The 14,525-nt window shown below is 39.3% G+C and overlaps 1 protein-coding gene and 1 long non-coding RNA gene across 2 annotated transcripts in view; both read left to right on the top strand.

The window, feature by feature from the left end:
- Nucleotides 1-14,525, top strand: part of LOC114644950 (uncharacterized) — a 217,642-nt gene that overhangs the window by 189,003 nt on the left and 14,114 nt on the right. The gene's annotated exons all lie outside the window — the stretch shown is intronic.
- LOC114644956 (uncharacterized) overlaps nucleotides 1-14,525 on the top strand; it is a 114,696-nt gene that overhangs the window by 89,768 nt on the left and 10,403 nt on the right. The window lies entirely within an intron of this gene.

The raw sequence follows: 14,525 nt of genomic DNA, 5'->3' as shown, positions 1-14,525 counted from the left end.
GGAGAGATACCCGTTGATGCTTACACACCACTGATTCAGCCTGTGAAGACCATGTTTTTTGATATGTATAATGGTGATGTTTTATACTACTTCCATAAACATCTGCCCTTTATGTTGCATTGTAGTCCAAGCGATTTTCACACCTTTGTGTACTGAAAGACTTTTAGTGTATTCATTTTTTCTGAATGTTGTGGGTTTTGTACGGTTAGAAGATGATTTATGATAGTGGCCTGTTGATATTCTGGAAATTTTTTCCAGTTTAAATCAGAAAAGCATTTTTATCTTGCCTACTATAGAACAGAATTATTAATATTAAAATTACACAGAATTATTAATATTAAAATTACACGGAAAGTGCATCCACCCAATATCAATAAATTAAGCCTCCTATATTGTTAGAAACTTATTAGCAACCAGGCTTGTTTTAGTCAGGATTCAAGTATACTGAGCATAACTAAATCATTTTTGATTAAACAATTTTATTCTGTGCAACAAATGTACATATTTTATGTCCATCTAACGTTTTTTTATTGCTCTATTAGAAAAGGTTATGTAAAGCCTTAAAACGTGGATTTTGGATGCAGTAAATTTAAATGAGTTGTGTAACATAACAGTTTGAGGATGTGCTGTGTTATTAGGACTTAGGAATTCATGAGTGAAAGGGAAAAAAATGTCAAAAAAGGCATTCCTTTGTCACTGTTTATTATTTTACCTTTTCTTTGAACAAATTATCCCGTTTACCTGAAACCACGTGTTTTGACATATTAGCTGAGAGGGACTGGCAGATCGCCCACTTCCCCAGTCTATAAATATGAAGCACATCGCTAAACAAAAACTGAACACCTGAAAAACAAGAATGGGAAACCAACTGGGCAAGTAAGAGGAACATTTTTGATTTTTTTTATCTTCTGTAGTCTGTTTCATCGTTACAAAGATGACGGATTGAATTGAATGGTCACTTATGATTTGCTCACGCTGTATTTGTGTGTTATTTTTGAAGATATCATTTTTTGATGCAAATATGTTCTAGGCTAAATGAAAGTTCGTATTGAAATTGAAAACTGGTGCATGTACACTCTAAAAACTACTGTTTTGGGCCAACAAAAAAAATTAACGCAACGCTCTGCATCAAGCTTTTTAAGTTACTATAACTTCTGGTTAAAATTACGTAGAACCAACCCATAACATTGAGTAACTGGAAAAGGTTTTTCCTTCAGATCTTAAATTGCTTTTAAGCACCATCAGCTTAAAAAAATTATAGGATACACAGAACTTTATAAATTCACTGCACAGAAAAATTAAGTTGTCCCAACTAATTTATGTTACATTTTTAAAGACTGTTTTAAGTTCTACGTACTTAATTATTAATATATTTTAAAGTTGTGATGGTGTAAAAAGTGAAGTTGGTGTAATTAGTGTTTTCAGCCTATAATTTTCACCTTTATCAAGTTTAATTATTTATTAAATTATTAAAACTACAGCCACTTAAAGAATGAAAATGTTGCAAAATTTACTTTATTGGAAATATAATGTTGCATTTTATATTTTTCAACAAATACCCATACTACAGCAGCAAAAATATAGGCCTCAATGTAATATTCAACTGCCAAATTTGTCAAACCTGACTTCTATTGCAGGATGCAAAAACATTTTGAAAAATATAGCAAACTCACTATGAAAATACCAAGTGCTTACAAAGATCATGAGGTACGAACACACAACAGCACCTACTCTGATCTAAGAACATTCTTGGACAAAAGAGCAACATTCTTTGAACACAAGATTACAAAACCATAATGAACATGTTTTCAACAGCACATAAATCAACAAAAATTTAAAACAAAACTTGAGAATTTTTACAATTGAAACAGCTGTTTATGGATTAAATAATAACATGGGTTTAAAAAAAAATGGCAGTGGTTTGAAAGAAAAGTGTTCTTAGAAAATGCTGTACTTGAGATTCATTACTTTCCCACTGGTTTTTAGTCCATCAAGTTCAAGGAACAGTTTCTGAAATACTTCATATGTACATTTTAGACCCTTGGGATAGCTCAGATTCAGAGCATATATTAAACCCATGAGTAAAGCACAGCACCTTGGGACATCAATACCATCCAGGATTTTGGCTCCCTCGATCATGATGGTTCCAGTGTTTGGATTCTGGTCTTTGATGATGGCAATGTTCAATACTTGCCTGTCAAGGTTTGCTTCAAACTCTTCAATATTCTGGCAGAACAAATGCAAAAGTATATTAAGAGGTTTAGTAAAACAGAATTGTGTTATTACTGCTGACATTATTTTAACCATTCCAACACACAACCATACACAGCTACTTACATGTTTGTTGGGGTCAAAAGTGCCAATATGAAGTATTACAAGAGCACGAAAGCTTACTAGAATCTTCATAGTTGTCAGGTATTAATCCACCAAAAAGAAAAGATGGTGTTTGGCAGCCTAATCAGAAACCTGAATATGTTTGGGCTAAGCATTAAGTCAATACACTCATATTTTTTTTTTCTCATTTACAAATGGGACAATGGTCAGATCCATTGCCAGGATTTATCAAAATGCTGTTGTGGTTATTTCTATTATTTAAAGAAGCCTTCTTGCATATATTGTGTTATCCTCTAGCATTATAATGTGTCATTCTTTAGGAAAGTGAGAATGTTTCAACTATTTGTGATGTCAAATTGTGCCACAGTAGAACTTACTTTCAAGTTTCAATTCTTTGGTTGAGGTCTACAGAGAAAAATTTCCTTTTTTAAAATGTCATGTCTTACTTTAGGCGTATCACAGTGAAAGGTATCAAAACAACAAAAATTTTAAAAATAACCACTTTATAAGTGAAACAGGTTTTCAGTAACAATTACGGGCGCCTATAGCAGGTTTTTGCCTGGAATATTAAAGTGTAGATTCCACGGTGATAAATTACTTACAATAAACTCCTTGAAGAGGTCCTGTTCCTTTTCTCCAAGGTAGACAACCAGGCTACGAATGGTCACCTCTCTCCATACTTCAACTGTATTGTTCTAATTGAGTAAAAAGAGAAAAAAGAATAAAATTAAATTCCAATATGACTAATCCAAAAGGGTGACAAGTCAGCAAGCTTAATTTCAAAGACGAGTCTGATTAGTTCTCATACCTCTAGAAGCTGATTCTTAATGTGCCTTATCCTCAATCCTGATTGTCCTCCCCTTGATGAGGCAACATCCATTAATTTGGTCAAAACAGTCAATGGTCAAATGGTCAAACAGAAAGAGCTCTATGCAATTCAACCTTTAAGACCAAGACAAACTTAGACAAAATTTATAATATTGCACTGATTCCATCCCCCCTGCAGATTTTATAAGCAAAGGAACACTTTACAATCCACTTGAGGCAAAGCACACACATATGATGATGGTGGTGAGTTTAACATACATCCTGATTAAAATGGCTACTTTGAATAATTGCAAAAAAAGGCACAAAAATGAAAATAACAAACAGCAATTTTAAGAAAAATGGCTGTATAGCTTCAGAGTATACTCTAAACTTCTATCCATCCATCCATTTTCCAACCCGCTGAATCTGAACACAGGGTCACGGGGGTCTGCTGGAGCCAATCCCAGCCAACACAGGGCACAAGGCAGGAACCAATCCCGGGCAGGGTGCCAACCCACCACAGTACTCTAAACTTAACAACTGGAAAATAAGTAAAGTCAAAGAAAGATTATTACAATTAATGAAGTATCTTCTCAAAATGGCATCAGGCTTACATGCAGTAAGGCAGTATTGCATCTAAAATCCTTAACTAACATAGAAACGCACATGAGAAATTAGAGGCTCGAACAAAAAAAAAGTAGTGTTGAGAAAAAATGGTAAGATGGATGGCACTAAATTTCACTAGAGTTATTCAACCGGTTATGCAAAATAAGTAAACTATATGTTAGAGCAATGTAAATAATTATCTTGAAATTGCTCCTCTATCACTTAGCTTTTACCTGTTCATCTGCCTAATGTTAGACAGCCATCACGTTAGCCTGCCTGAATCCGTAGCTTAACCTCTACAGACGTAAAGTAACTTTACTAGTCCTATCAGCATTGTGCAAATAAAAATGCAGGATTATTACATAGAAGGAGAAATTAAGTACTATTCACCTTTGACAGCAATTAAAATAGCTGCTCTATCACTGACCGTAGTTGTTTGTTTCACTTGCAATATGGCGTTACGATCTTCTCACAGCATGTTAAGTGGGAGGAGTTTCGTGCTCACTCATGAAACAGAGAAATTAAGTAGCCATAACGTTAGATTAGGTTAGACGAACTTGAATTTTGTTTTTCAGTAAATGAAAAAAGGAATTTGAGTTTAGATTACTTACAAGTCTAAGCTAAAATATGTACTAATATAATTCTTTCACGTCAACACATTAAATAATGTTTTCAAATTAAAATGTTTAATAAAATCATTGAAGTTGAATTTTTAACCTAATAGAATGCATTTGATTAAGTGGTGGTTAGAGGTCCCTTGAATTGCTTTTTACAGTGTAGTGTATGAGCTGTTAAACATGACGGCGACATAAAAATTACACTTTGTAATGCATTTTTGAGTGCATAATAATGTAACTCTTTCATTTAAAATAACCTGCTTTGATTGACTCCGAGGGTCTCAAAGTTAAGTGTGCCTGAAGGGGCTCGTGTCGTCTGTGAAAGTGCGTGTGAACGGCACGTAGTCCATCAGTAGCGCCTTATCACTTAAAGGGTGTCATTCTGTCGGCTTGCAGATGGCGGGGTTTCGTTTATTTACTGAAGCAACAAGTGAGATTTAAGTGTGGGAAGAAGTCGAGACAAGCGGGCGCTTACTTACCGAGGCGCTGATGGCGCCTTCTGTCCACTGGTAATGCGGCTGGTGTCATTCGTGAAGTGGATCGGCGATCAAGCAGACATTCAGCTTGGGAGACCTAGCGGGCGTTTGCACTGCATCGATTATTTCCGATACCGCTTTGCGGGAGATGCTCTTGCCGTGAGTGTGCAATTGTGTGAGCAGCACACAGGTAATCTTTAGCCGAGTGACTAGAGAAGGCAGAAATCACAAAAAGGTGTTTTATTTTATTTTTTTCCATTTCCTCTCCTCTGTTCTCTAGCAGGGGCTTCAGTGCCCTGCATACCCGCACAGTGAAGTACAATACCTCCTCCTATAACAGAACCACCACTGACTGATTGAACTGAACTTAGTCACACACTTAGACACGACCCATGTGGAACTCATGACCAGATTGCAATTCTCACTGTGACTTCATTTATTCTTTATCTATTTATGCTTATATATTTACCTTTATTTTTACTCTGTGCATATTTGGAATTAATAATAGTAACTGTGTTTCTCATAGATAGATAGATAGATAGATAGATAGATAGATAGATAGATAGATAGATAGATAGATAGATAGATAGATAGATAGATAGATAGATAGATAGATAGATAGATACTTTATTAATCCCAATGGGAAATTCACATTCTCCAGCAGCAGCATAATGATACAATAAATAATATTAAATTAAAGATTGATAATAATGCAGGTGAAAAACAGACAATAACTTTGTATAATATTAAATGTTAACGTTTACACCCCCGGGTGGAATTAAAGAGTCGCATAGTTTGGGGGAGGAACGATCTCCTCAGTCTGTCAGTGGAGCAGGACGGTGACAGCAGTCTGTCGCTGAAGTTGCTCTTCTGTCTGGAGATGATCCTGTTTAGTGGATGCAGTGGATTCTCCATGATTGACAGGAGTCTGCTGAGCGCCCTTCGCTCTGCCACAGATGTTAAACTGTCCAGCTCCATGCCAACAATAGAGCCTGCCTTCCTCACCAGTTTGTCCAGGCGTGAGGCGTCTTTCCTCTTAATGCTGCCTCCCCAGCACACCACCGCGTAGAAGAGGGCACTCGCCACAACCGTCTGGTAGAACATCTGCAGCGTCTTATTGCAGATGTTGAAGGACGCCAGCCTTCTAAGGTAGTACAACCGGCTCTGTCCTTTCTTGCACAGCGCATCAGTATTGGCAGTCCAGTCTAATTTATCATCCAGCTGCACTCCCAGATATTTATAGGTCTGCACCATCTGCACACAGTCACCTTTGATGATCACGGTGTCCATGAGGGTCCTGGTCTTCCTAAAATCCACCACCAGCTCCTTGGTTTTGCTGGTGTTCAGTTGTAGGTGGTTTGAGTCGCACCATTTAACAAAGTCCTTGATTAGGTCCCTATACTCCTCCTCCAGCCCTTTCCTGATGCAGCCCACGATAGCAGTGTCATCAGCGAATTTTTGCACATGGCAGGACTCCGAGTTGTATTGGAAGTCCTATGTATATAGGCTGAACAGGACCGGAGAAAGTACAGTCCCCTGCGGCACTCCTGTGCTGCTGACCACAATGTCAGACCTGCAGTTCCCGAGACGCACATACTGAGGTCTGTCTTTAAGATAGTCCACGATCCATGCCACCAGGTATGAATCTACTCCAATCTCTGTCAGCTTGTCCCTAAGGAGCAGAGTTTGGATTGTGTTGAAGGTGCTAGAGAAGTCTAGAAACATAATTCTTACAGCACCACTGCCTCTGTATAAGTAGGAGAGGGATCGGTGTAGCATGTAGATGATGGCATCCTCCGCTCCCACCTTCTCATAGCTTAGTGTTTACTTTTAAAGCTGTGCTTCTTGTAGTTTAATGTCTGGTCTCATATACATTTATCTAAGGCATCTATAGGTTTGCTCCAAACAATATTTCATTGTGTTGTACAGTGATAATAAAGATATCTTTAATCTTCCTCAGGTAGCCGAGGAAAAGTTAAAAATGTCCTCTTTGAGGAACACTCTACATTCCCTTTTAAGTATATGGATGTAGGATGGAGTTGCTATTGAATTAAAGGTTTCTGGATTGAACATTATTTATGGTAGCCTGTTAGTATGAACAAACTGTTTTTGTCTGTTTGTATTATTATTATTATAGGAACGTATATTTCAAAGTATTATGTATATCCTTTTTATGAACTTGTACATTTGGGCATTTTTGTGGATTACTTTTTTTTTAAGCACAATGTTATTTATTTGTGTTATTTTGCACTAAACTCTATATAATTTTTAAAGTAGGCTCGGATGTTTTAAATAATTTATTATTGAAGCTCCTTGGGCAGTGGTAGCACTGCTGCCTAGCACTTAGGAGATCTGGGTTCTCTTCCCGGGTCCTCGCTCCGTGGAGTTTGCATGTTCTCCCCGTGTCTGCGTGGATTTCCTCCGGGCGCTCCGGTTTCCTCCCACGGTCCAAAGACATGCAGGTTAGGTGGACTGGCGATTCTAAATTGGCCCTAGTGTGTGCTTGGTGTTTGTGTGTATCCTGCGGTGGGATTGGTTCCTGCCTTGTGCTCTGTGTTGGCTGGGATTGGCTCCAGCAGACCCCCGTCACCCTGTGTTCGGATACAGCGGGTTGGAAAATGGATGGATGGATGGATGAAGCTCCTTGGTGATGTGTAATTTTAACAAATAGTCGGGTTCCCCCGAGTGCGCAGGCTCCGAGTGGGTGCGGGTGCACATGTCCGCGTGCCCGCACTGCTCCGAGGTTGTTGGGTTGCTTGGCTGATTGAACGCTCACATGCAAATACCAGCGAGTGCATCATTCATACCTCCAAGGGTAGTGATGCACTGTAAAAAATAACACGTTAAAAGTACTTAAAAAAAATAAGGCAACAAATTACAAGCAATATTTTTGAGTAGATTTAATATAGTGTACTGCACTATTGAGTAAACTAAATTTATTCATTAATCAAATTTACTTAAAATAAATGAGTTTGATTAAATATAAGTAGTGGCAAAAATGGTTTATTTTACTCCGATTTTCATTTGAATTACAGTACTCAAAAAAAAAAGAGTAATAATGCAGCGCTGGACAGTAATGACTGTATAACAAATACATGCTAAAATTCCATATATCTTTATTTATTTGAACATACACAGATAGTCACAACAACGGAGTTATATTTTCAAAGGAAAATTAAATCAAATGTCTGAGGATAATTTTTACTGAATTACTGACATTCAAATGTCAATGAAAATTTTCTTTTCTCTTTTTAAACTTTCTTCAAAAAGTACAGTATATCTCAATCAAATAATGTTCCAGGAATGAGTGCTAAATGGGAAGGAAACGTAGAGAGTGCAAGAGTGAAATCCCCTGGCAGATGGCGCTCTTCACACACGTCCTGTATTTACGCCCAGCATAGCCGCTTAAATGAATGGCCGTCTTTTCCATTACTTTTCAGTATGCGATAGCGAAAATAATGAAATAAAATAGGATGTAGGAAATCAAACATCGCTAAATAAATCACAGTATTAAAAATTAACTAGAAAATACATTACCTGTGTAGAACACTAATTAAATAAGAGGTCAAATAATACCGTGACGGTTAGGCAAACGTCTTTTTATGGTGTTTACAGGTCGTAGTTTAGGACAAACGCCATAGCGTTCTCAAACTTATCTCAAAGTGTCATTTTCTTTGTCTGTGTAAAATAAAAGTTTTAAACAATAAAAAAAAAAAAATGAACATACATAACCATCCAAGAAATGTGTTTGCATTTTCAAGCAAACCAACGAGGTAGGTTGTTAGAAAGACACTACTTTGCTCGCCATGTTTCCCACATGAAGGGAAAGGTTTCATGAAAACAACAACTGCTTACGTCCGTAACTACGAAATGAAATACTATTACAGTAATTCATTACGGAATTAATAAGCTTTATACTTACACGTTTGTAGTAAAATAGCTCTTATTATGGATAAGCGTTACAGCTGAATGTGTTAGTTATAGTTTTTTTTACTTAGAATAAGTTATAAAAAATGTTTACATTTTAAGAAAATAATAAGTTAACATTATTCTTAATTTTTTTATTGAATTAGAATTAAATGATTAATAAAAAGGGGTAAACCCCATTTTTATTAATTAAAGTAATGATTATTTTGCGTATAGTTAGCTATTTTTTATTATTATTTTTCACACATGCAAGATTTATTTTTTTACAGTGTGGGCGGAGTGAAGCCTCACGAAGTATCAGCACGTTCTAGAGGCGAAGCCGCCATCGTGTCATTTAATTTCAGCAGCCCCCTCACCCTATAATACCTTCACTCGTTTAAACACTGAACACTACAAAAACTTTTGATTGATGTGCTGCGTACTTGAGCTGCCACAATTCACGTATTGTGACTTGCCCGCTTTTCTTTGAAGCAAGTTACCGACATTCGAAGGGAAAAGACAAGCCCCGCGCCGAGCCGCGACCGCCCTCTTTGTTCGGCCGCTGTTCTGTCAGTTCAGCATACTTTGTCAGAATAGCATACCGGTAGGTCAAACTGTATTTAAATAAAAGATGCATGGCAACAATACCGCTGATAATGTTCAACAACTTCCCTGACATGTTAAACTGTATTTAAATAAAAGATGCATGGCAACAATAGCGCTGATAATGTTGCGCGTTTTGCGCAAATACCGTGTTAACGTTCTGCGCTTGCGCATTAGCCCAGAGTATGCCATTCTGATAGGAATGCTGAAATGTCAGAACACCGCCTTCGTACATGCACGATTTGCACGACTGGCAGAACTGGGCCTGCGCATAGGATATCGCATATTAGTCGAGGTATAGCTACGATTCTTGAGAGACGACCTACCAAGAATTATTATAGAAATACAGGTTGGAATCCCTCTCATGGCACATTGCTGAATGGAAGAATATATCTCTAAACTAAATTTTTAAAAAACTTTCTCTTCAACGAACGGTGCTTTGAATCCTACATTGCAGATATAGTTGTTTATTTTTCTTTCTTGATTAAACAAAAACTATTTAATGAATGATTTGTCAAGGAACACACAGACAACAAGCAAAGTTAAAAATCACACTTAAACAAGCTGCCTGCCCATTCTATTGAATCATAATTCTAACAAATAATAACGCATGTCACTTACTTATATAGCACCTTTACCATGGTCTCAGACAGACGCACAGATAATCAAGAGTGGTGCAATAAAAATGAAAACACAATAAGAATGAATAAATAATAGTGTACAGCCTTGTGTTTGTATGTATTTATAAAATTTGGGAAGTAATATATTCTAGTTGATGCTGACATTTAATTAATTTGAAGTAGGTAAAAATAATTATTTAGAAATATTAAGAAGGGAAATGTTTATATACTTATAGTAAACAGCACACACACCATTTAGTTAATTATATATATCTTCTTCTTCATCATTCGGCTACTCCTGTCAGGGGATGCCACAGCATATCATCTTTTATATATATCCTGGCCAAATCAGGCATCAGAACAGCACACAAACCCACGAACAATCTGCGCACTGTCCCTTTTCAACGCCAAAAATCAGAAATTGACAGCAGAAACATGAAACGCAGTTTATAGCATTCCATGCAGTTCTTGCTCAGCGGTATACATAAGACAAACATCAAAAAGAATTGCAACTCGCATACAGGAACATCACAACGCCGTTAGAAGGAAGGACTCACTATCATTGATCTATACGTATACTATATCAACAGGACATACATTTAACTGGGACAATGTACAAGTAAGATTTAAGGCCAGTACTAAAAGTGCCAGAGAGCTGGCTATCAAATGAGAATGCCATCAACAGACACCTGGACATAAATCCAGCATATGCCAACTTAAGAAGAACATGTTCATAATAAATAAAACGTTACGACCTGTACCCCCCCCCCCCCCCCCCCCCCCCCCAACTAATTTTGCTATATATTGCCTTTGATTCATGTAAGTCTAAGCATTATCCTGTGATGAAGGCTCCTGGTAGGGGCTGAAAGCTCAGGAATAAAAAGTATTTTATGATACGTGCAGGGCCGGATTTACAAAGAGGCGCCACAGTTTAGACAATTTTTTTTTTTTTTTCATTTATACATTCATTTATATAGTAATAAATAATAAAAAAGGGAAGAATATTGCCTAGGGGCGATGAAAACTGAAATCCGGGCCTGGATACGTGATTTATTTTTTCTCCCTTTGGGGATCTCCCGCTGCTAATATGCAAACAGTATCACAGACCTTCACTTCCATATATATATATAGATAGATATATATGCTGTTCTACAGCATGATTAGAATCGTCTGAGTATTAAAGGTGTAGGTCTATTTTATAAGCATATTTTATAACATCAATGTTAATATAGAGTATAACTATAATTATTATTATTCTGTATCAGCACTGATATGAACGATTTGTGAAATTAGTGTTAAGTATACAAAATGAAACTATGATTATACGATTCAATGTTTATTATATTTATACATTATTATATCTGTCTTTGGGTAGTGCAGTGGTAATGCTGCTGCCTCGCAGTTAGGAGAGCCGGGTCTGCTTCCCGGGTCCTCCCTGCATGGAGTTTGCATGTTCTCCCTGTGTCTGCGTGGGTTTCCTCCCACAGTCCAAAGACATGCAGGTTAGGTGGATTGGCGATTCTAGTGTGTGCTAGGAGTTTGTGTCCTGCGGTGGGTTGGCACCCTGCCTGGGATTGTTTCTTTCCTTGTTGGCTGGGATTGGCTCCAGCAGACCCCGTGACCCTGTGTTCGGATTCAGCGGGTTGGAAAATGGATGGATATATCTGTCTTTACACGTTTTGCACACATATTTAATAAATGTAATAAACTGCACCAAGAATGTTTAAAACATCATTCAAAAAATGTGTACGTGAATGTAAATATATCTGTACAAACCGATACTCGTGAGTAACATTTTTAGAAAGTTCAAAATGAAACGCAAATCGCAAAGTGTCTGTGTGCAGACTCAAACAAGCTTTTGCAGAATACATTAACTGACAAGAGGCTGGCCCGCACTTTTTCAGTTTTGGTAGCCAACACGAGCCGTGATTCGCCAAATCTTGGTAGCCGACAGAGCCGTCATTGGCCAATCCTTGGTAGCCGGGCCGGGTTGTGAATGGTCAATTCTTGGTAGCCGATACGGGCCGCGATTGGCCCGAGCTTTCAATTCCTGGTAGAATCTTGGTAGCAGAAAGCGATCTGATTGGTTTTCGCTACCAAGAATTACCTCGACTCATGGCTGCTCAGGGGCGCATTTATACTGGTGTAATGACCACGTCGGCTTTAGTGAAGCGTTTCTTAACCTCTCTGATATGACCGACATGGGGTAGAGTAAATTCTGGATTGTTATAATATGTGCTACCTTATGCAAAATATGCTCATCAATTTATTACAGATTCTAGGTGGACATGATTTCACACCAAGGAAAAAGGTGCCCCATGTAAATCGTTCATAATGTCTCCAAAATATATTTGTTAGTTTACAGACCTGTACTACATAATTGTTTTATACAAAGTCTTTATTTTAACATATGCGAGCCCTAATTGGGATTTGAACTCGCGTCAATACCCCTTATTGCTGTAGCAATGACAACTGCTTTAATGCTTTGAGCCAAAGCAGATTAGCAGACGAGTAAATGACCAAATCGACTGCTGACTGCGCAGATAGCAATGACGTCGTTACGCTAGCGTGCCTCAAAATCACGTGACGGGCGCATTTGAAACAAGCCTTGAAGCGGCGCTTAGAGCACAAGCGCTTCGAAAGCTCGACACAGTGTTGAAACCGGAGTATCGAGCGGCCCATCACTATCCGAGGGTGCGGTAGAGGGGAGGCAAGCAGTTGAGTAGACAGCACCGTGACAGTGCGAATGGCCGATGCTCGAAAGGAGCTGAAAAGGGGGGCACCAGCAGAGCATCTTGAGGTAGCTTTAGTGATCCATTGTTTAAGAGGACTGTATGATTTCTGGCCTGTTTGGTTCATTATTTTAAACTTAGACTAAGAGATTTGACCTGCAATATTAATTGCCCCAGTAATTTGTAAAGCATTGTTTATAAAGTTTAGCATTTAAGATCTGGGAGGATATGTGAGAGGAAGCAAATTTGTGATTGTTTTGATTTGGCCCTTCCACGTGCGAGCAGCTGCAGAGAATCATCCCTCGCCATATCGCGGTTCACCTATTGCAGCTTCACTGTATTGCGGGTTTTTTAAATACAATTGATTGCCCGCCTATCGTGGAAGTAACATTCCAGACCCATCAGCGATAGGTGAAAATCCATCCATCCATTTTCCAACCCGCTGAATCCGAACACAGGGTCACGGGGGTCTGCTGGAGCCAATCCCAGCCAACACAGGGCACAAGGCAGGAACCAATCCCGGGCAGGGTGCCAACCCACCGCAGGACACACACAAACACACCCACACACACTAGGGACAATTTAGAATCGCCAATCCACCTAACCTGCATGTCTTTGGACTGTGGGAGGAAACCCACGCAGACACAGGGAGAACATGCAAACTCCACGCAGGGAGGACCCGGGAAGCGAACCCAGGTCTCCAGGTGTCCCAACTGCGAGGCAGCAGCGCTACCATTGCGCCACTGTGAAAATCCACGATATACAAAGATCATATAAATAAACATTTTTATAGTTTAAGCCTTAAAATACCCATCCCACATGCTTTAAACACATGTAAACTTAAGAAACACACTTTGTTAGCACATATGATATGTGGATGTAGGGCTAAGGATATGAGTAACATCTCACTATTCTAAAACATAATTTCACGCAAGACAAGGCAGTGAGACAGAAAAATAGCTGCTGTACAGGCTTTTAAATTATTAACACAAGCAGCACAAAGCCAGCAGAAAGTCCACTTCTCCTTAGCATGCATTCAGCTCTCTCTCCACCCCCCTTCACAACACGAAGTGGAAGGAGAGTACCGCGCCTCCGGGGAGGGGAGTTTGAGCACACTTGCGTTCAGCCCTCACACCCACCCCGTCTTCCTCCTCCTCCTCCTCCTTCAGAATGCGCAGAGTGACAAGCAGGCATTTTGGCAGAAGCAGCACAAAGTCCACTTCTGCTTAGCGTTCGTTTAGCTGTCCCCCTTCACAAAGTGAGTGGCAGACACATCGACGTCTGATCACTGCACGTAGTGTTGCTCTGCAGTGTTTAAAAGTGTATCCATCCATCCTCTTTCGCTTATCCGAGGTCGGGTCGCGGGGGCAGCAGCTTGAGCAGAGATGCCCAGACTTCCCTCTCCCCGGCCACTTCTTCTAGCTCTTCCAGGAGAATCCCAAGGCGTTCCCAGGCCAGTCGAGAGACATAGTCCCTCCAGCGTGTCCTGGGTCTTCCCCGGGGCCTCCTCCCGGTTGGATGTGCCCGGAACACCTCACCAGGGAGGCATCCAGGAGGCATCCTGATCAGATGCCCGAGCCACCTCATCTGACTCCTCTCGATGTGGAGGAGCAGCGGCTCTACTCTGAGTCCCTCTCGGATGACTGAGCTTCTCACCCTATCTTTAAGAGAAAGCCCAGACACCCTGCGGAGGTAACTCATTTCAGCCGCTTGTATTCACGATCTCATTCTTTCGGTCACTACCCATAGCTCATGACCATAGGTGAGGGTAGGAACATAGATCGACTGGTAAATTGAGAGCTTCACCTTGCGGCTCAGCTCCTT

This window comes from Erpetoichthys calabaricus, chromosome 4, assembly GCF_900747795.2.
Source record: "Erpetoichthys calabaricus chromosome 4, fErpCal1.3, whole genome shotgun sequence".
NCBI classification, from domain to species: Eukaryota; Metazoa; Chordata; class Cladistia; order Polypteriformes; family Polypteridae; genus Erpetoichthys; species Erpetoichthys calabaricus.
The sequence above is the reverse complement of the archived record's forward strand: the minus strand, read 5'-3'. Positions and strand labels throughout refer to the sequence as shown.